The sequence below is a fragment of the Oncorhynchus masou genome, chromosome 7 (assembly GCF_036934945.1).
Source record: "Oncorhynchus masou masou isolate Uvic2021 chromosome 7, UVic_Omas_1.1, whole genome shotgun sequence".
NCBI lineage: Eukaryota > Metazoa > Chordata > Actinopteri > Salmoniformes > Salmonidae > Oncorhynchus > Oncorhynchus masou.
The window spans coordinates 5,112,075-5,136,176 of record NC_088218.1 but is presented as its reverse complement, the minus strand read 5'-3'; the positions used below and the strand labels follow the sequence as shown (position 1 = coordinate 5,136,176).

Genomic DNA, 24,102 nt, shown 5'->3' with positions numbered 1-24,102 from the left:
GGTGATGTATTATGTGTTGATACAGCGGGTGATGTATTATGTGTTAGTGGTGTTGATACAGCGGGTGATGTATTATGTATTATGTGTTGATACAGCGGGTGATGTATTATGTGTTAGTGGTGTTGATACAGCGGTGATGTATTATGTGTTGTGGTGTTGATACAGTGGGTGATGTATTATGGTGTTGATACAGCGGGTGATGTATTATGTGTTAGTGGTGTTGATACAGCGGGTGATGTATTATGTGTCAGTGGTGTTGATACAGCGGGTGATGTATTATGTGTTGATACAGTGGGTGATGTATTATGTGTTGATACAGCGGGTGATGTATTATGTGTTAGTGGTGTTGATACAGCGGGTGATGTATTATGTGTTGATACAGTGGGTGATGTATTATGTGTTGATACAGCGGTGATGTATTATACAGTGGGTGATGTATTATGTGATTATTGGTGTTGATACAGCGGGTGATGTATTATGTGTTAGTGGTGTTGATACAGCGGGTGATGTATTATGTGTTGTGGTGTTGATACAGATGTATTATGTGTTGATACAGTGGTGTGATGTATTATGTGTTGATACAGCGGGTGATGTATTATGTGTTGATACAGCGGGTGATGTATTATGTGTTAGTGGTGTTGATACAGCGGGTGATGTATTATGTGTTGATACAGTGGGTGATGTATTATGTGTTGATACAGCGGGTGATGTATTATGTGTTGATACAGCGGGTGATGTATTATGTGTTGATACAGCGGGTGATGTATTATGTGTTGATACAGCGGGTGATGTATTATGTGTTGATACAGCGGGTGATGTATTATGTGTTAGTGGTGTTGATACAGCGGGTGATGTATTATGTGTTGATACAGCGGGTGATGTATTATGTGTTGATACAGCGGGTGATGTATTATGTGTTAGTGGTGTTGATACAGCGGGTGATGTATTATGTGTTGATACAGTGGAGTTGATACAGTTGGTGATGTATTATGTGTTAGTGGTGTTGATACAGCGGGTGATGTATTATGTGTTAGTGGTGTTGATACAGCGGGTGATGTATTATGTGTTGATACAGCGGGTGATGTATTATGTGTTAGTGGTGTTGATACAGCGGGTGATGTATTATGTGTTAGTATAGCGGGTGATGTATTATGTGTTGATACAGCGGGTGATGTATTATGTGTTAGTGGTGTTGATACAGCGGGTGATGTATTATGTGTTGTGATGTTGATACAGCGGGTGATGTATTATGTGTTGATACAGCGGGTGATGTATTATGTGTTAGTGGTGTTAGTACAGTGATGTATTATGTGTTAGTGGTGTTAGTACAGCGGTGATGTATTATGTGTTGATACAGTGGGTGATGTATTATGTATTAGTGGTGTTGATACAGCGGGTGATGTATTATGTGTTAGTGGTGTTGATACAGCGGGTGATGTATTATGTGTTGATACAGTGGGTGATGTATTATGTGTTGATACAGCGGGTGATGTATTATGTGTTAGTGGTGTTGATACAGCGGGTGATGTATTATGTGTTGATACAGCGGGTGATGTATTATGTGTTAGTGGTGTTGATACAGCGGGTGATGTATTATGTGTTGATACAGCGGGTGATGTATTATGTGTTGATACAGCGGGTGATGTATTATGTGTTGATACAGCGGGTGATGTATTATGTGTTAGTGGTGTTGATACAGCGGGTGATGTATTATGTGTCAGTGGTGTTGATACAGTGGGTGATGTATTATGTGTTGATACAGCGGGTGATGTATTATGTGTTGATGCAGCGGGTGATGTATTATGTGTTAGTGGTGTTGATACAGCGGGTGATGTATTATGTGTTAGTGGTGTTGATACAGCGGGTGATGTATTATGTGTTAGTGGTGTTGATACAGCGGGTGATGTATTATGTGTTAGTATAGCGGGTGATGTATTATGTGTTGATACAGCGGGTGATGTATTATGTGTCAGTGGTGTTGATACAGCGGGTGATGTATTATGTGTTAGTGATGTTGATACAGCGGGTGATGTATTATGTGTTGATACAGCGGGTGATGTATTATGTGTTAGTGGTGTTAGTACAGCGGGTGATGTATTATGTGTTAGTGGTGTTAGTACAGCGGGTGATGTATTATGTATTCGTGGTGTTGATACAGTGGGTGATGTATTATGTATTAGTGGTGTTGATACAGCGGGTGATGTATTATGTGTTGATACAGCGGGTGATGTATTATGTATTAGTGGTGTTGATACAGCGGGTGATGTATCGTGTGTTAGTGGTGTTAGTACAGCGGGTGATGTATTATGTGTTAGTGGTGTTAGTACAGCGGGTGATGTATTATGTATTCGTGGTGTTGATACAGTGGGTGATGTATTATGTATTAGTGGTGTTGATACAGCGGGTGATGTATTATGTGTTAGTGGTGTTGATACAGCGGGTGATGTATTACGTGTTAGTGGTGTTGATACAGCGGGTGATGTATTATGTGTTAGTGGTGTTGATACAGCGGGTGATGTATTATGCGTCAGTGGTGTTGATACAGCGGGTGATGTATTATGTGTGGACTTGTTATTGGGTTTGAGTTGGTTCTTCACGGGTGAGAAAGGATGCACCTTAAAGGACACGTAAATAACAGTTTCTGAAGTCTACTGTCATGAATTCTGATGGGAATTGTACTGAAAAACAATGTGACCTGGAACAGAGGTTGTTTTGAACATTTTTAAATATTTAGTCTAAGTAAAGGTGAAGAAAGGGAAAGAGCTGAGGATCAGCTAGCAGGTCATCTACCCACAGGAACCAAAGCAGCATTCTTCACCCTTCTTTTATTTCCTGTAATCTTTAACCTCTGTGTTGACCTCTGTCCTGACTTCCTGCTGAGGCGGATCAGCCTCACTAGAAAGGCCAGAGGTTGAACGGTGAATGTAACAAGTAATGCAGATATTTCTGACGAAGTGTATTGCTGCTTTGTTTTGATTTAGTTTCTCTCTCTAAGGGTTGTATCCATCCACCTCCATCTACCTCCCTGTACCTCCATCTACCTCCCTGTACCTCCATCTACCATCTACCTCCATCTACCTCCCTATACCTCCATCTACCATCTACCTCCATCTACATCCCTGTACCTCCATCTACCATCTAACTCCATCTACTTCCATCTACCATCTACCTCCATCTACTTCAATCTACCTCCATCTATCTCCCTATACCTCCATCTACTTCCATCTACCTCCATCTACCATCTACCTCCATCTACCATCTAACTCAATCTACTTCCATCTACCATCTACCTCCATCTACTTCCATCTACTTCCATATACTTCCCTGTACCTCCATCTACCATCTACCTCCATCTACTTCCATCTACCTCCATCTACTTCCATCTACCTCCATCTACTTCCATCTACCTCCCTGTACTTCCATCTACTTCCATCTACCTCCATCTACCATCTACCTCCATCTACTTGCATCTACCTCCCTGACCCTCTACCAACCTGACCATCTACCTCCCTGGAACCTCCCAAACCCTCAAAATCCCTGGTACCTCCCCGACCCTCTAACTCCCTGAACCTGTACCTCCCGACCCTCTACCTCCCTGACACTCTACCTCCCAGGCCCTCTAACTCCCTGACCATCTAACTCCCTGGTACCTCCCTGGCCCTCTACCTCCCTGACCCTCTACCTCCCTGGCCCTCTACCTCCCTGACCCTCTACCTCCCTGACCCTCTAACTCCCTGGTACCTCACTGACCCTCTATCTCCCTGGCCCTCTACCTCCCTGGCCCTCTAACTCCCTGGCCCTGTACCTCCCTGGCCCTCTACCTCCCTGACCCTCTACCTCCCTGGCCCTCTAACTCCCTGACCCTCTAACTCCCTGGTACCTCCCTGACCCTCTACCCCCTGGCCCTCTACCTCCCCCTGACCCTCTACCTCCCTGATCCCTCTAACTCCCTGGTCTAACCCCTGACCCTCTAACTCCCTGACCCTCTACCTCCCTGACCCTCTAACTCCCTGACCCTCTAACTCCCTGACCCTCTAACTCCCTGACCCTCTAACTCCCTGAACCTCTACCTCCCTGAACCTCTAACTCCCTGAACCTCTAACTCCCTGACCCTCTACCTCCCTGGCCCTCTACCTCCCTGACCCTCTACCTCCCTGACTCTCTAACTCCCTGGTACCTCCCTGACCCTCTACCTCCCTGACCCTCTAACTCCCTGGTACCTCCCTGACCCTCTACCTCCCTCCCTGGTCTCCCTGGCCCTCTACCTCCCTGACCCTCTAACTCCCTGGTAACTCCCTGACCCTCTACCTCCCTGGTACCTCCCTGGCCCCCTGGCCCTCTCCCCTGACCTCCCTGGCCCTCTACCTCCCTGGCCCTCTACCTCCCTGCCTCGCTACCTCCCTGGCCCTCTACCTCCCTGACCCTCTACCTCCCTGGCCCTCTACCTCCCTGACCCTCTACCTCCCTGACCCTCTACCTCCCTGACCCTGTACCTCCCTGACCCTCTACCTCCCTGGCCCTCTACCTCCCTGACCCTGTACCTCCCTGGCCCTCTACCTCCCTGGCCCTCTACCTCCCTGACCCTGTACCTCCCTGGCCCTCTACCTCCCTGACCCTCTACCTCCCTGACCCTCTACCTCCCTGACCCTCTACCTCCCTGACCCTCTACCTCCCTGGCCCTCTACCTCTCTGGCCCTCTACCTCCCTGACCCTCTACCTCTCTGGCCCTCGTTTCAGTAATGGCGTTCACTACGGCCCTGTCCCTCACCACTTCTACCTGAGACCTGAGTCCGAGCCAGCAACTTGTGTACGTGGAGGCTATTGACTGCTTTTCTCTCAGGAGTGCAGCATGAGTCCTGAGACCGAGCACGTGAAGCGAGCATGGAGAGATCTTGTCTGCTGATCAAAAGTGGAGGAGACAAAATGGACAGTGACGGATGGTCAGGTGAGAGACTCGTCTGGTTGGGAAAATTAGTCTATCCCCCAGATATTGACTTCGGGACACCATCAAGGACCACCCACTGTGACAGGCATGAGTTACATGTGTGTCGCTGTGAGTAGAAACTGTAAAGCCCTCTGAAGAAGGAAATGAAGAGATGCCAGAAAAAGGAGTGTTGGGAGGGGGGGGGTCAACCTTGCCGTAATTGATTTGGGATTGCCAATACTGACTTGTTATTGGTATACCAGTCAGGACGGTGCATGGCAAAGACCAACAGGGGACTGTTAGGCTACTGTTGTAACGACTTCCATCGTAGTCGGCCCCTCTCCTTGTTTGGGTGGTGTTTGGGTGGTGTTTGGGTGGTGTTTGGGTGGTGTTTGGGTGGTGTTCGGGTGGTGTTCGGGTGGTGTTTGGGTGGTGTTCGGGTGGTGTTTGGGTGGTGTTCGGTGTTTGGCGGTCGACGTCACCGGCCTTCTAGCCATCACTGATCCATTTTTCATTTAGTCTTTTGTCTTGTTTTGTCTTGTCTTCCTTCCCACCTGGTTCCAATCCCATCAATGACATGCTGTGTATTGAACCCTATGTTTCCCCTCATGTCCTGGTCAGATTGTGTGTTTGTATGTTGGTGTATTATGTATTGGGGAGCAACGGGATCTTGTACCCGTGTTGTGTATTGAACCCTATGTTTCCCCTCATGTCCTGGTCAGATTGTGTGTTTGTATGTTCGTGTATTATGTATTGGGAGCAACGGGATCTTGTACCCACTTTTATTTATGTTTTATTTTGGTTTTGGAGTTTTGTTAAGTGTATTAAAGGACTCCATTTATACAGAGTTGGATTCTCCTGCGCCTGACTTCCCTGCCACTTACACACACGTTGTTACAACTGTGAAAAGCGAATGGTTAGAAATGTAAGATAAATCAGGTTCATGTTAACGTTAGCGGGATATGTACTGTATATTTCTCTCTCCCTGTATGTCCTGGCAATGTCTGTTTGTGCTAAGTTGAAGGGTCAAAATGGTGAATTAAAATGGTAGACTCAACGTTCATATCTGTTGATAATACTGATGTCAGACTGCTGAAGGTACGAGGACAGAGAGTGTTGCCGCTTTATCGTGTGAAAAACGGACTTCCCTGGTGTTTATAGGACATTGGTGGTGTGAAAAACGGACTTCCCTGCTGTTTATAGAACATTGGTGGTGTGAAAACGGACTTCCCTGGTGTTTATAGGACATTGGTGGTGTGAAAAACGGACTTCCCTGGTGTTTATTGAACATTGGTGGTGTGAAAAACGGACTTCCCTGCTGTTTATAGAACATTGGTGGTGTGAAAAACGGACTTCCCTGGTGTTTATAGAACATTGGTGGTGTGAAAAACGGACTTCCCTGGTGTTTATTGAACATTGGTGGTGTGAAAGACGGACTTCCCTGGTGTTTATTGAACATTGGTGGTGTGAAACGGACTTCCCTGGTGTTTATTGAACATTGGTGGTGTGAAAGACGGACTTCCCTGGTGTTTATTGAACATTGGTGGTGTGAAAAACGGACTTCCCTGGTGTTTATTGAAACATTGGTGGTGTGAAAGACGGACTTCCCTGGTGTTTATTGAACATTGGTGGTGTGAAAAACGGACTTCCCTGGTGTTTATTGAACATTGGTGGTGTGAAAGACGGACTTCCCTGGTGTTTATTGAACATTGGTGGTGTGAAAAACGGACTTCCCTGGTGTTTATTGAACATTGGTGGTGTGAAAAACGGACTTCCCTGGTGTTTATAGGACATTGGTGGTGTGAAAACGGACTTCCCTGGTGTTTATAGAACATTGGTGGTGTGAAAAACGGACTTCCCTGGTGTTTATTGAACATTGGTGATGTGGTGACTTCCTGTGTTTATTGAACATTGGTGGTGTGAAAAACGGACTTCCCTGGTGTTTATAGGACATTGGTGGTGTGAAAATGTATGAGAAGAAACGTGTAGCTGAAATACTGCCGAGAAATGTTTCCAATTCCAACGACAATGAGGATGATTACGAGTACATGATGCATGAGATGTTTAATGATCAACAATTGATGCATTGTTGATTTGTGCCACTCTGCACAACCTCAGGGTCACTGCCTCTGAACGTTATGCCTTGTCCAGATCATTTATTCAAATGAAGTAGCCTAGTTTAGCCCCGTTCTCCCGCTACCTGCTATGCCTTGTTAGAATGATGAATGAGAGACCAGACTCTCATTTCATCAAAACACAAAATTCTAGGTGCATATTAAACCAGAGGTTGACCCTCTCTGAGGATAGGACTCACTATAAAACAGCACTTAGACAGCATTAATGCCTAGACATTCCTAAGGCAGAAGGCTTTCATTTATGCTCTTTAAAGTGACATTCCTTGCAAATTGGCTTAGAAGGCTTTGGAGGCATTTTTTGACCAGGGCTACTTGGAGGCTCTTTTGACCAGGGCCCAGGCACTGGGAGGCAGTATGTTTTGACCAGGGCCCGGGCACTTGGAGGCTATGTTTTGACCAGGGCCCGGGCACTCGGGAGGCAGTATGTTTTGACCAGGGCCCAGGCACTTGGAGGCAGTAAGTTTTGACCAGGGCCCGGCACTTGGAGGCAGTATGTTTTGACCAGGGCCCGGGCACTCGGAGGCAGTATGTTTTGACCAGGGCCCGGGCACTTGGAGGCAGTAAGTTTTGACCAGGGCCCGGGCACTTGGAGGCAGTAAGTTTTGACCAGGGCCCGGGCACTCGGGAGGCAGTATGTTTTGACCAGGGCCCGGGCACTTGGAGGCAGTATGTTTTGACCAGGGCCCGGGCACTCGGGAGGCAGTATGTTTTGACCAGGGCCCGGGCACTTGGAGGCAGTATGTTTTGACCAGGGCCCGGGCACTTGGGAGGCAGTATGTTTTGACCAGGGCCCGGGCACTCGGGAGGCAGTATGTTTTGACCAGGGCCCGGGCACTCGGGAGGCAGTATGTTTTGACCAGGGCCCGGGCACTCGGGAGGCAGTATGTTTTGACCAGGGCCCGGGCACTTGGAGGCTGTATGTTTTGACCAGGGCCCGGGCACTCGGGAGGTAGCTGGAGAGCAGAGATAAGGTTGAGCATATAATGAATGTCTTGTCTGTGGAAGGGGGCAGCTTGTTCCCACCAGGGCCCGGGCACCTCTCAGAGGAATGTGTCTGTCTCCCAATATGTCTGTCTACTGTCTATTAAACCTTAAATAATGCAGTTGTTCAACTTATCTTATTTTCTACACCTTGAGCAAATTCACGATTCCCCACAAGCTGTGGATGAGTGTCTCTGTGTGGCTGTGGATGAGTGTTAAGGATGAGTGTCACTGACCTGTGGCTGTGGATGAGTGTCTCTGACCTGTGGCTTTGGATGAGGTCTAGGTATAAGATATATGGATGATTGTCGGGTTGACGTCTGACCTGTGGCTGTGGGTGAGTGTTATAGATACCTGTGGCTGTGGATGAGTGCGTTGAAGGCCAGTTATGGATGAGTGTTATGGAGGAGTATCCTCCTACCTGTGGCTGTGGATGAGTGCATTGAAGGCCAGTTATGGATGAGGGTTATAGACACCTGTGGATGTGGATAAGTGTATTGAAGGCCAGTTATTGATGAGTGTTATGGAGGAGTATCCTCCTACCTGTGGATGAGTGCATTGAAGGCCAGTTATGGATGAGTGTTATGGAGGAGTATCCTCCTACCTGTGGATGAGTGCGTTGAAGGCCGGTTATGGATTATGGAGACACCTGTGGTTGTGGATGAGTGCGTTGAAGGCCAGTTATGGATTAGTGTTATAGGAGTATACTCCTACCTGTGGCTGTGGATGAGTGCGTTGAAGGCCAGTTATGGATGAGTGTTATGGAGGAGTATCCTCTTACCTGTGGCTGTGGATGAGTGCGTTGAAGGCCAGTTATTGATGAGTGTTATGGAGGAGTATCCTCCTACCTGTGGCTGTGGATGAGTGTGTTGAAGGCCAGTTATTGATGAGTGTTATGGAGGAGTATCCTTCCTACCTGTGGCTGTGGATGAGTGCGTTGAAGGCCAGTTATGGATGAGTGTTATGGAGGAGTATCCTCCTACCTGTGGCTGTGGATGAGTGCGTTGAAGGCCAGTTATTGATGAGTGTTATGGAGGAGTATCCTCCTACCTGTGGCTGTGGATGAGTGCGTTGAAGGCCAGGCCGTCGGACCAGCTGGAGGAGAAGTTGACCACATTGACGTGGGGATAGTCCTTGGTGGACTGGCGCACCCAGCTAAGCAGAATCTTCTCACTGTTGGTCTGCTGTAGGCCTGCCATCACATCCTTCATCACATCCTTTACCTGGAGAGAGAGAAACAGAGAGAGAGAAAATAGAGAGAGAAAACAGAGAGAGAAAAACAGAGAGAGAAACAGAGAGAGAGAAACAGAGAGAGAGAGACAGAGACAGAGAGAGTTTTCAATATTTATTTCACTTTTGTATATTATCTACCTCACTTGCTTTGGCAATGTTAACACATGATTCCCATGCCAATAACACCCCTTGAATTGAAATGAATTGAGAGAGCGAGAGAGAGACAGAGAGAGAGAGAGAGAGAGAGAGAGAGAGAGAGAGAGAGAGACAGAGAGAGACAGAGAGAGAGACAGAGAGAGAGAGAGAGAGACAGAGAGAGAGAGACAGAGAGAGACAGAGAGAGAGAGACAGATCAGAGAGAAAGAGAGAGAGAGACAGACAGAGAGAGACAGAGAGAGAGAGAGAGAGAGAGACAGAGAGACAGAGAGAGACAGAGAGAGACAGAGAGGGGGGGGGGAGTCAAGACAGAAACACAAATTTGCAAAGGACGCAAATACTCCAAATGTCAGACAGAGGTCTGGAGACATATGGAAACAGGGAGACTAATGTCCTCAACACCGCCGCTCACACGACAACATTCCCCCTGGAACAGGCTGAATATGTATCTATTGAAGTACCTGATGACAGGTGTTGGGAGCTATTACCACTGAGGCAGGAACCTTCTGTTAAGTTAAAGCAACTTCTCTACACGTCCTGCAATCGTTTTGGGAAGAGTTTGGATTCACTCACACACTCACAGACACTATGTAATATTCACAGACACACACATGTAATATTCCAATTCAGACACACACACACACACACACACACACACACACACACACACACACACACACACACACACACACACACACACACACACGTAGATGTAATATTCCAATTCAGACACACACACACACACCCACAGATGTAATATTCCAATTCAGACACACACACACACACACACACACACACACACACACCACACACAGAGATGTAATATTCCAATTCAGACACACACACACAGTTAGCTAGTTGAGTGACAGTTCTGGAACATCTCTGCCCAGGGAACAGTGTGAAGACGTACACCACTGGTATGTCTGGAAAAGCTGTATTACTGATGCATATCTTACTGTTGGTATAATTTCATTATTCCAATATGTTTTCATTCATTGAATTCACTTATTATATTTTATGAGAATTTGTAAGATTCTTATTTGCCTAAAATAGACAGAGTCCAGTCTTGTCAAAAATAGATAATAGTATTTATTCTCGGAGCGCTGCCATGTAACCACGAACAACACTTTATATACAAAATATCACGTCATTGGTTCCAGAATGAATCTCCTCCTCTCGACCAAGACAAAGCAGGTTTAAAAGTTCATTCCGACCTACTAGCGCACACACATGACACACAATATAACTGAATTAACTCTTGACCCCTCACCATTATCCATCACCACTTAGCTGACAGTTCCAGTTCACCTGGGAAAGCCCTCACTGCCTTATCTAAACATCCCAGAGCTAAGTTGCGTCGGTTCAACCATAGGTTAATGACCTTTTTTGCTTACTTAAAAAAACCACTTCCAATCCTCTCCAACTTGGCTGGAATGGTATTTATTTTATTTAATTACCCCTGTTTCAGGCTCCACAATCCCTCACTTATGAATTCATATTGTTCATCAGATATAATAAAACAGAGTATAAGTTTACTTAGTTGCAGTTCTATTTGAAATGGGGATATTGTTTAGTCATTTATTCATAAAATTCCTAACACTTACCATCACCTATCGTATCCACTGTCGTGTCTTTACTATCATTAACTGAAGATGTATAGTTTTTATCAAAGATTCTCTGTAATTAGTTACTATGCGATCAACTAATTCATCACCTAACTAATTAACTAGGAAGTTGGGGCACCAAAGAAAACTATTCAGATTACAAAGTTATCATTTCCTAAAATAACTTTTCATATATTTTATCTGATCAATTAGTCTTCGAATTAATGAATTATTTACTTTACCTCACGTTAGTCTCATTCCAAACGTCGTAAATTGTTGGTTATCTGTTGGTTATCTGCACGAACCCAGTCTTCACTATGAGTCATCCATACATCAATTGTCTTAAATCATTTATTTATTACTAACTAAATAATTCACAGAAATGCATAAACAAACAAACAAACAAGGCAAATGTAATGATAGGAGAATATGCCCTAGTGGGCTAAACCGGCATGACAGCTTGTTAGACAAAATGGGAGCTGGGGGTCGACCAAGAAGTCACTACAGAGTGATAATTATAACAATTGAAATGCTTATCCTTTGCACATGAACGCTCACTCTTTCAGGAACAATTGAAATCAATCAATATATTTACGCTCAGTGTGTCGTCTTGATCGCTGGTGAAAAGTTCATTTCTTTTGTAGAATTGTCTGTGTCTCTCCCTCTCTCTCTCTCGGTTGTGGTTAGAGGGGATTGTTCAGAGTGACATTCGTTATAGAATGGGTGTTTCGGCGGTTGTCGTTCTTCACGTTCAATGATGCCGAATTCCTAGCTGCAGACTAGTTATCAATATCAAAGACTTGTTCTTATTCTGTCGGTATCGATAGTCTAAGAGTTTAACCCCGTGGTATGGTTAAAAGATTCAGCAATGGTCTCCAACATTTGTCCTCCTAATGGAGAAAATCATGGTCTGCAACCTTTAGCCATCTCGTAATTGAGGTAAGCGCGGTCTGCTGATCGAAAACCCGAGTGGGGGTTTTATTCGGAATGGCAGAAAAGGGCTGTCCCAGGATGTCTGACCCTAACTGTGCTCAGGAGCTGTCCTCTGATTTAGTTACCTCCAATCCCCTTTTTGAGTTTTCCTTCATTAAACAGCCCAAAATCACATTGTAAAATTGTGTAAACAGTATCATACTCACGCATTCATCTTATACATCAATTAGATGTAAACCTTATATCTGGGGCTATTATATAAACAGCGTTATGGTAATGTGGCCACACCGTCTCCCATGAACTTCCCCAAGTCGTGACAAACGGACCAGTTCGTAGCTGGATTCTTCACCGATCTTTTATACTTTCTCTGGAACATGAAATTTGTTCGTACCTCAAGTTCTGTGAGGTGGAAGGATTTCCTTTGTCCTCTATGAAAATGTACTCTCTCTGTACTATGTGGCAGGGTCTTCTCAGGAATTTACGACCTCTGACCACAGCAGCCTAGTTGAAGGAGGCAAGGGGGAGGCAGGGAGAGGGGGATGGGGTTGCTATACCCAAAGAGGTCAACGTCATGACACCACACACACACACACGCACACACACACACACACACACACACACACACACAGAGAGGGAGATGTAATATTCCAACTCTCTACCTCTTCTCTCTTTCTCTTTCTAAAAAGCTCTAGGAGAAAAGAGTGAAGAAGTGCATCAATAGCTTCCACTGGTATGTCTGGTAACTTTTTACTGAAGCATATCTTACCATCAGCTGTATATCCAACTCAGACACACACCCAGTCAACCGGGAACATTCCCAGAACATTAGCTAAGATTCCCTTTAAGTTCTAGTTAGAGTTTTATCTAACAGTAGGATAACATCCCAAAAACATTCAGAGAATTTTTTGATTAAATCTAAATATTTTTTTTAGGTGAAAAATCGTTGGAATGTTCTCCTAACATTCACTAAAATGCTGTGCATTTAATCTGTAACAGCCACCACATGTTGGTACGTTTAGGGTTTAGGGTTTAGCGTGCAAAGAAACACCAGAACACATTTCATCTGTTCTTTAAAAGGTTCCCAGAATGTTTCATTAGGTTGTGTGAACAGTCTAGTGGAAACATTGTGGGGACATCACAAAATACATATTCCCAAAACACAAAAAGACTGTACAATTGTGTGGATGATTATACAATGTTTTATTTAGGTTGCAAAAAAAAAACATTCACCTGATGTTACTAGAATGTTCCCAGAACACATTTTGTCTGCTCTTTAAAGGTTCCCAGAATGTTTCATTAGGTTGTGGTAACATTGTGGGAACATGACAAGATATATTTTTCCACAAGGCAAAAAGTGTCCAGTTGTGCTGACATTCAGATAATGTTTGTATCATGGTGAGCAAAACATTCCTTTGATGTTACAAGAATGTTGACAAAACAGCCTTTTTTAGTTCTTTAAACGTTGCCAGAACATTTTCATTAGGTTGTGGGAACAGTCTGGGTACAAGAGATAGTGTCTTCAGACTTGTTCCCACATTGTGTTACTGCCTGAATTTAAAATGGATTAAATTGAGATGTTTGGTCACTGGCCTCCACACGATACCCCATAACATCAAAGTGGAATAATGTTATTTAACATTTTTACAAATTAATAAAAAATGAAAATCTGAAATGTCAATAAGTATTCAACCCCTGTATTCAACCCCTGTGTTATGGCAAGCCTAAATCATTTCAGGGGTTACAATGAGCTTAACAAGTCACATGACCTCTCTCATCTCCCTGGGTCGCTGCTCTTTTCAGTTCACTGCAGCTAGCGACTGGAACGGGCTGCAACAAACACTCAAACTGGACAGTTTCATCTCCGTCTCTTCATTCAAAGACTCAATCATGAATACTCTTTATGACAGTTGTGGCTGCTTCGTGTAATGTACTGTATTGTTGTCTCTACCTTATTGCCCTTTGTGCTGTTGTCTGTGCCCAATAATGTTTGTATCATGTTTTGTGCTGCTACCATGTTGTGCTGCTGCCATGTTGTGTTGCTACCATGTTTTGTCATGCTGTGTTGCTACCATGCTGTGTTGTCGTGTGTTGCTGCCTTGCTATGTTGTTATCTTAGGTCTCTCTTTATGTAGTGTTGTGGTGTCTCTCTTGTCATGATGTGTGATGTACCATATATATATATATATTTAATCCCACATCCCCACAGGAGGCCTTTTGCCTTTTGGTAGGACATCACTATACATAAGGATTTGTTCTCGACTTACCTACCTAGTTAAATAAAGGTTAAATAAAAAATAAATAAAATATATATATATTTTAAACCCACAAATACAATGATTAAGGTCCGTCAGTGGAGCAGTGAATTTCAATACATATTCACAGATTCAACCACACATTCAGAGCCTTCACCTGGATTCACCTTGTCAGTCTACGTCGTGGAAAGAGCAGGAGTTCTTAATGTTTTGTATACTCAGTTGTCGTGTCTTTGGCTATTCCGGATGAAGTGACATGACATGCTATTCTATAAAATCCTTTCTCTGTAATTAATATTACCTGATTAGGCTAATCAGGTAATTGTAATTAACTAGAAAGTCAGGGCACCACGAAAGAATGTTTATAGAGCTTCCGAATAAACACTTAAAGACCTAGTAATATTTTACATCAGTAGCAGTCAATATTTAATCATCACTTTATTCAGTCTCATCTGAAAGCTGTAAATTCTTGGTTATCTTCACGAACCCTGGCTAACAAGTTGAATCAGCAATACAACATTTGGTTTAATTATTTATACCTAAATAAATCACACCGAATTACATCTACACAGAATGGATCATACATTGATTACGAATGATGTCATAAAGGAAAACGTCCCTAGCGGAACAGATATGACGGCTGGTTACACAAAGAAGGGGGTTGGGTTTGAGTGAAAGAGCGGGAAGACTGAGTAACAAAGGGAGAAGCTGTGCTATCGTCAATACAGAATCTTATGCATTCACAGAATCTTATGCATTCTAAATAACCGCCCATTTGGAGAAGGGAAATGCAATAAATATTTACTCTGAGCTGCGCTTCAATAGGTTGGTGGTTTATGGACGGCCGGGTTGTCCAGCAGGGATCTCTTGTCCTTTTAAGAATGTCTCTGGTGGTAAACTGGATACGTCGTCCGTCCTTTCCTAGCCCGCTGCTAACTCAACAGCCAGGAGGTATCACTTCTGGAGTGAATAAGAGTTCAAAGTTCATACCAAGTTGCCATAATTTGAAGTTTGTGCTATATTCTGGCTGGTACAGTCGAAAATCCTCCTTTCGGCGTGTCGATCGTCACCTTCACATTGAACATGATGCTAATTTCGTTAGGTTATTATCTGAGTCCTTTTAACGTAGGACCGTCGTCCTCACATCCTCGGAACAGAGAGTTGAATTTCCGTCAACGGGTTTATATAGTGGTGAAAGAAGGGCGTGTTTCATAGTTTACAACCAGTGTCTGTTCACTTGGGCCTCTGAGTGAGCAGAGTTTCTCTATGACAAACCGTTCTCTCATTTAAGAAGCTAAAATTACATTTCATCTTTCCACAAACAGTTTCATATTTAAACATTTAAATAACACAACAATTCCATGTCAATCTGATAACTAGAATGTGTCAACTTTCCAAGATACAGTTTATGTCATCCTGTCATTAGTAGTAATGTTTCAGACAACAACTGATCTGACATCACATTCATTAAGTACCAACGCATATTTTCAACTGGTTGGATTACCGAAATATGGTTCCGTTTCCCACCTTTCGATGTTACCAGACTCTCTATGTTACCGAGGCTTTACACGAGTCAACTCTATAGAGTAGAGAGAGAAAACGGGGAAGGTATTTATGGGGGTCATAAACCTCCCCCAACAGGCCAACGTCATGACACAGTGTATATGACCCTCAATTTCAAAATATTTTCTAATCAAACATGGTTACAGAATATGTGGAATTAAACCTCCAATCTTAAGAACTTCAGCCAGATAATTAACCCTCCGCTCCACCAGGGGACAGCTGTGACCATGTGGGGTTTCTTCAGTCCAATACGGTCAATAAGGACACAGAACCTGATTGACCATATGTGACTGAATAAAAAACACAAGGCCACAGCTGTCCCCTGGTGGCAAAGAGGGTTCATACGTTGGCTAGGGAAGCAAACGTTGGCTAGGGAACCAAACGTTGGCTAGGGAACAATACGTTGGCTAGGGAACCATACGTTGGCTAGGGAACTAAACGTTGGCTAGGGAACCAAACGTTGGCTTGGCTAGGGAACCATACGTTGGCTAGGGAACCAAACGTTGGCTAGGGAACCAAACGTTGGCTAGGGAACCATACGTTGGCTAGGGAACCAAACGTTGGCTAGGGAACCAAACGTTGGCTAGGGAACCAAACGTTGGCTAGGGAACCATACGTTGGCTAGGGAACCAAACGTTGGCTAGGGAACCAAACGTTGGCTAGGGAACCAAACGTTGGCTAGGGAACCAAACTTTGGCTAGGGAACCATACTTTGGCTAGGGAACCATACGTTGGCTAGGGAACCATACTTTGGCTAGGGAACCAAACGTTGGCTAGGGAACCATACTTTGGCTAGGGAACCAAACTTTGGCTAGGGAACCAAACCATACTTGGCTAGGGAACCAACGTTGGCTAGGGAACCAAACTTTGCCTAGGGAACCAAACTTTGGCTAGGGGCTAAACCATACTTTGGCTAGGGAACCAAATGTTGGCTAGGGAACCAAACGTTGGCTAGGGAACCAAACTTCGCAAGTTCAAAACTCACATTGTGCAGATTGTTAACATATATGAAGTGTACAAAATATGGTTGTGTTTATGTGATTAAATGCTGTTCAGATGTACTCCAATCTGCATTAACATTCGGCCAAACTTAAATATAACATTTTCTAAATGCTCTTGAAACGTTCTGAGGACCTTAAAGACAAGCTAAAATGTATATTGTGTGAACAGCAATGGAATATTATGTCAAACCTGAAACAAATATGCTGTGAACGTCATAAAAACAGACTTATTTAACTCTTACAACATTAAGGGACTGGCCTGTGCGACCTAACTTAAACATTGTGTCAATGTCATCACAACTGAGCATATTTTATGTTTTGGGAACATATCTCCTAATGACATGTTCTGGGAAAGGCTGTTCTGTCAACATTCGTGCAACATCAAAGGAATGTTTTGTTCAGTCTGATAAAAACACTATGAGTGTCAGCACAACTGGACAGTTCTTTTTGTTTGTTTTGGGAACATATCTCTTATGTGCACACAATGACCCACAATCTAATGAAACATTCCGGGAACCTTTAAAGAACAGACAAAATGTGTTCTGGGAACGTTCTTGTAATACCAGGTGAATATTTTTTGCACCCTAAAGGAAACGACTGGACACTTTTTGTGTTATGGGAACATATCTTTTGTGATGTTCCCACAATGTTCTCAACTAGACTGTTCCTACAACCTGATGAACCATTCTGGGAACGTGTAAAGAACAGATTAAAGGTGTTCTAGGAACATTCTTTCAACATCAGGCAAATGTTTTATACATAATCATCTCCACGACTGGATAGTCATTGTATTATAAGAACGTTTGCCGCGACCGAACAAATGTTTCTGGGAATCTTCACAGAAACAATTTTGGTTTGCTGGGTATACACACATGGATATCTTCCTTCCTTCCTTCCTTCCTTCCTTCCTTCCTTCCTTCCTTCCTTCCTTCCTTCCTTACTTCCTTACTTCCTTCCTTCCTTCCTTCCTTCCTTCCTTCCTTCCTTCCTTCCTTCCTTCCTCTCTCTAACACACACACACAATCCCTATGCGTTTCTCCAGTGTCTGACTATAAAAACATTATCCGACCAGAGAATACTTAGCCTGGCCAATCGGAGCCAATAAAATATTATCTTAGCCAATCACACCCAATAAATATTAGTCTGGCCAATCACAGCCTTTAAAATAACCCCATTCAACTGACTGGCAGATTTAGGCCAGGAGGGAGGTAAACTGATTGTGACACACACCCCCGATTCTCTCTCTCTCTCACACACACACACACACACACACACACACACACACACACACACACACACACACACACACATTTTTTTGTTACATTGTCTGCGTCAGAGAGAGGTCCATTAAAAGTCCCATAGTCATGTGCAAATGAAGTGAATTTCCCACCAAAGGGACTGTCACGCCCTGCCCTTAGATATCTGTGTTTTCTTTATTATTTTGGTTAGGTCAAGGTGTGACGAGGGTGGTATGTGTGTTTTTGTCTTGTCTGTTTTTTTTTGTATATCTATGGGGTTTTGGTATGTCTAGGTATATGTAGGTCTATGGTGGCCTGAATTGGTTCCCAATCAGACAGCTGTTTATCGTTGTCTCTGATTGGGGATCCTATTTAGGTTGCCATTTTCCATTTTGGTTTGGTGGGTTATTGTCTATGTGTAGTTGCCTGTCAGCACTCATCTCTTATAGTGGCACGTTAGTTTGTTTAGTGTTCTTCATGTAAATAAAGAATGTATTCATATCACACTGTGCCTAGGTCTCCTCGTTATGACGAATGTGACATGCACGGACAACCCAGTGGGTACCCACACTTACCACACCCACACACACACACACCATACCCACACCATACCCACACCATACACACACCATACCCACACACAAACACCATACCCACACACACACACCATACCCACACACCATACACACACCATACCCACACACAGAGACTCCTCACCAATCCCCATACTTCCAGGCAAGTTCATTAGTCAGTGATTCGTCTCCAACAGTGTAGCCTAACCCAGCGCTCGCTGCTCGGCCTTCTGGGTACAGACCCGAGCGTCCCTCATTTGGGAGTAGGTCACTGCATTGCATTTCCACACTAATTCATTCCATGACGAAGCCCAACGCTGAGACTCCCCACTAATGTCTCTGACTGTCTAATTGACTGGGCCTCTTCGCTCTTCACACACCGACTGTCTGTATGTTTAAGACGTCAAATATTCAAATCCAATGGAGATTTCCTCATTAAGCGCATCATTAATTCTATGTAAATGTTCCTGTGGATTCATTAAGTCATTATGACTGAGTGTTGCTGGAGTGAGGGGGAGGGAGAGAGGGGTGGTGAGGAGAGGGGTGAGGGGAGAGGGGTGATGAGGGGTGATAGGGAGAGAGAGGGTGATGAGGAGAGGGGGAGAGAGAGGGGGTGATGAGGAGAGGGGGTGAGGGGGAGAGAGAGGGGTGATGAGGAGAGGGGTGAGGGGGAGAGAGAGGGGGGGAGTGAGGGAGGGTGAGGGGGAGAGAGAGAGGGAGATGAGGAGAGGGGGAGAGAGGGGGGATGAGGAGAGGGAGAGAGAGGGGAGATGAGGAGAGGGGTGAGGGGAGAGAGCGGGGGTGGTGAGGGGTGATGGGGAGAGAGAGGGGTGATGAGGAGAGGGGGAGAGAGAGGGGTGATGAGGGGTGAGGGGGAGAGAGAGGAGGGGGGGATGAGGAGAGGGGAGAGAGAGAGGGGAGATGAGGAGAGGGGTGAGGGGGGGAGAGAGAGGGGTGGTGAGGGGGTGATGGGGAGAGAGGGGGCGATGAGGAGAGGGGGAGAGAGAGGGGGAGATGAGGAGAGGGGTGAGGGGGAGAGGGGTGATGAGGAGAGGGGTGAGGGGAGAGAGGGGGAGATGAGGAGAGGGGGAGAGAGGGAGATGAGGAGAGGGGTGAGGGGGAGAGAGAGGGGTGATGAGGAGAGGGGTGAGGGGGAGAGAGAGGAGGGGTGATGAGGAGAGGGATGACCTGAGGGGGGAGAGAGAGGGGTGATGAGGAGAGGGGGAGAGAGGGGGTGATGAGGAGAGGGGGGAGAGATGAGGGGGAGAGAGAGGGTGATGAGGAGAGGGGGAGAGAGAGGGGGAGATGAGGAGAGGGGTTAGGGGGAGAGAGAGGGGTGATGAGGAGAGGGGTGAGGGGGAGAGAGGGGTGATGAGGAGAGGGGGAGAGAGGGGGTGATGAGGAGAGGGGTGAGGGGGAGAGAGAGGGTGATGAGGAGAGGGGGAGAGAGGGAGGAGATGAGGAGAGGGGGAGAGAGAGGGGGGTGATGAGGGGTGATGGGGAGAGAGGGGGGGATGAGGAGAGGGGGAGAGAGAGGGGGAGATGAGGAGAGGGGGATATCAGAGGGATGAGGGGGAGATACAGAGGTGAGGGGGAGAGAGAGGGGGATGAGGAGAGGGGGAGAGAGGGGTGATGAGGAGAGGGAGGATGGGCTGATCTGTAATCCCCCTACTGGTCAACACACAGGATGACTAACTGACCTGCCAGTGGAGAATTATGCTCCAAATGAGTCCAAGAATCAGTTTATGATTCCCATCAACAATGTCGGCTCCTCCTATATTCACCAGTTCAACCTGCAGAGAAGATACAGGGAGGGAGAGATAGAAGGAGATATACAGGGAGAGAGATATATGGGGAGGGAGATATACACGGGGAGAGATAGAGGGATATACAGGGGGAGATACAGGGGAGAGATAGAGAGAGATACAAGTAGAGAGATAGAGGGATATACAGGGGGAGATAGAGGGAGATACAGGGGGGAGAGATAGAGGGATATACAGGGGAGAGATAGAGGGATATACAGGGGGAGAGATAGAGAGAGATACAAGTAGAGAGATAGAGGGATATACAGGGGGGAGATAGAGGGATATACAGGGGGAGATAGAGGGATATACAGGGGGAGAGATAGAGGGAGATACAAGTAGAGAGATAGGGAGAGAAACAGAGAGAGAGAAAGAAACAGAGGGAGAAAGAGAGAGACAGATGAGAGAGACAGAGAGAGAGAGAGAGAGAGAGAGAGAGTGAGAGAAAGAGAAACAGAGAGAGAGAAAGCATGAGCCAAGATTAATCTAATCTACTGTTTGCTTTCAGCTCTACCACCTCCAGAACTTGACTGATGTAAACTCATGCGTTAACATACTGTATCTACACACTATACTGAACACTATTGCTTACATACGCTTACATAGACATGCAGTCATATATCCCTAATATAACAGAAGAGATACTCTCCTCCTCTCCTTCTCATCTTCTCACGCTTCCTCTTCCTCCCCTTCCTCCTCCTCTCTTCCTCCCCTACCTCTCTTCCTCCTTTACTCTTCCTCCCCCTCATATCTCCCCTCCTCTCTTCTTCTCCCTCCTCTCTTCCTCCTCCTCCTCCTCTCTTCCTCCCCATCCTCTCAGGTTCCTCATTTTCTCTTCCTCCCCCTCATATCTCCCCCTCATATCTCCCCCTCCTCTCTTCCTCCTCCTCCTCTTCTCATCCTACCCTCCTCTCTTCTTCCCCCTCCTCCCCCTCCTCTCATCCTACGCCTCCTCTCTTCCTCCCCTTCCTCTCTTCCTTCTCCACCAATTCTCTTCCCCCCTCCTCTCATCCTTCTCCTCCTCTCTTCCTCCCCTTCCTCTCATCCTTCTCCCCCTCTCTTCCTCTCCCTCCTCTCTTCCTCCCCCTCCTCTCTTCCTCCCCTCCTTCTCCTCCTCCTCTCTTCCTCCCTTTCTTCTCCCCTTCCTCTCCCTCTTCTCCCCCTCCTCTCTTCCTCCCCTTCCTCTCTTTCTCCCCTTCTCTCTTCCTTCTCTTCCTCCTATCTTCCTCTCTTTCTCTCCCCCCTCTCTTCCTTCTCTTCCTCCTCTCTTCCTCTCTTCCTCCCCCTCCTCTCTTCCTCCCCTTCCTCTCTTCCTTCTCCTCCTCCTCTCTTCCTCCCTTCCTTCTCCCCTTCCTCTCTTCCTTCTCCCCCCTCCTCTCTTTCTCCCCCTCCTCTCTTCCTCCCCTTCCTCCACTCTTCCTCTCTTCCTCTCCCTCCTCTTTTCCTCCCCTTCCTCTCTTCCTCCTTTTCTCTTCCTCCCCCTCATATCTCCCCTCATCTCTTCTTCTCCCTCCTCTCTTCCTCCTCCTCCTCCTCTCTTCCTCCCCTTCCTCTCTTCCTCCTCCTCTCTTCCTCCCCATCATCTCAGGTTCCTCCTTTTCTCTTCCTCCCCCCCATATCTCCCCCTCCTCTCTTCCTCCTCCTCCTCTCATCCTACCCCTCCTCTCTTCCTCCCCCTTCCTCTCTTCCTTCTCCACCTCCTCTCTTCCCCCTCCTCTCATCCTTCTCCTCCTCTCTTCCTTCTCTTCCTCCTCTCTTCCTTCCCCTCCTCTCTTCCTCTTCCTCCTCTCTTCCTCTTCCTCCTCTCTTCCTCGTCCCTCTCCTCCTCCTCCTCAGTGTGTGATCTGTTCACTAATACGTACATTGTTCTTCTGTAGGATCTGCAACGCTCTATTGACATTGTTTAATGAGTGGACGCGCGTGAATCCTCTCTCCTTCACCTGCAGAACACACACACACAGAGAGAAGAGATCCTTCAGAACACACACACACAGAAGAGAAGAGATCCTTCAGAACACACACACACAGAAGAGAAGAGATCCTTCAGAACACACACACACAGAAGAGAAGAGATCCTTCAGAACACACACACACAGAAGAGAAGAGATCCTTCAGAACACACACACACACAGAGAGAAGAGATCCTTCAGAACACACACACACACAGAGAGAAGAGATCCTTCAAAACACACACACACACAGAGAGAAGAGATCCTTCAGAACACACACACACAGAGAAGAGAAGCGATCCTTCAGAACACACACACACAGAGAAGAGATCCTTCAGAACACACACACACAGAAGAGAAGAGATCATTCAGAACACACACACACACAGAGAGAAGAGATCCTTCAGAACACACACACACAGAGAGAGAAGAGATCCTTCAGAACACACACACACAGAAGAGATCCTTCAGAAGACACACACACAGAAGAGAAGAGATCCTTCAGAACACACACACACAGAAGAGATCCTTCAGAAGACACACACACAGAAGAGAAGAGATCCTTCAGAACACACTGAGGCTTTATTTACTGAACATGATATTAAAGACCTTGCTCAGGGCCATTGCTGAAAGAGGTTTATATTACAATAAAAGCTATTGTATAAAGTTTAGGACAAAGATAGAGGAGGAGGAGAAGAAATGCAAGGAGAAAGACAACAGGTTGGTATAATAGATTTGGAGATAAGTGAGGAGTTGAGGAGATAAGTGGGGTTAAGAGGTAAGGAGGCGAGGAGGCGAGGAGATAAGTGGGGTCAAGAGGATAAGGAAGTGAGGAGATAGGTGAGGTTAGGAGGATGTGAGGAGAGAAGTGAGGTTAGGAGGATAAGGAGGTGAGGAGATGGAGATACATGGGGCTAGGAGGATAAGGAGGTGAGGAGATGAGGAGGTGAGGAGATGAGGAGGTGAGGAGGTGAGGAGATGAGGAGGTGAGGGAGATACATGGGGCTAGGAGGATAAGGAGGTGAATGGGGTTAGGAGGATAAGGGGGTGAGGTGAGGGAGATACATGGGGCTAGGAGGATAAGGAGGTTAGGAGATGAGGAGGTGAGGGAGATACATGGGGATAGGAGGATAAGGAGGTGAGGAGATACATGGGGCTAGGAGGATAAGGAGGTGAGGTGAGGGAGATACATGGGGATAGGAGGATAAGGAGGTGAGGTGATGAGGAGGTGAGGGAGATACATGGGGCTAGGAGGATAAGGAGGTTAGGAGATGAGGAGGTGAGGGAGATACATGGGGATAGGAGGATAAGGAGGTGAGGAGGTGAGGGAGATACATGGGGCTAGGAGGATAAGGAGATACATGGGGCTAGGAGGATAAGGAGGTGAGGTGGTGAGGTGAGGGAGATACATGGGGCTAGGAGGATAAGGAGGTGAGGTGGTGAGGGAGATACATGGGGCTAGGAGGATAAGAAGGTGAGGAGATGAGGAGGTGAGGGAGATACATGGGGCTAGGAGGATAAGGAGGTGTGGTGATGAGGAGGTGAGGGAGATACATGGGGCTAGGAGGATAAGGAGATACATGGGGCTAGGAGGATAAGGAGGTGAGGTGGTGAGGTGAGGGAGATACATGGGGCTAGGAGGATAAGAAGGTGAGGAGATGAGGAGGTGAGGGAGATACATGGGGCTAGGAGGATAAGGAGGTGTGGTGATGAGGAGGTGAGGGAGATACATGGGGCTAGGAGGATAAGGAGGTGAGGA

The 24,102-nt window shown here is 46.0% G+C and overlaps 1 protein-coding gene and 1 pseudogene across 1 annotated transcript in view; one reads left to right on the top strand and one right to left on the bottom strand.

Annotated features, from left to right (window-relative positions):
* LOC135542929 (dystrophin-like) overlaps nucleotides 1-24,102 on the top strand; it is a gene marked incomplete at its 5' end in the record, with an annotated part of 841,859 nt that overhangs the window by 700,673 nt on the left and 117,084 nt on the right.
* The window catches only part of LOC135542895 (dystrophin-like), a 98,798-nt pseudogene that overhangs the window by 54,271 nt on the left and 20,425 nt on the right, over nucleotides 1-24,102 (bottom strand).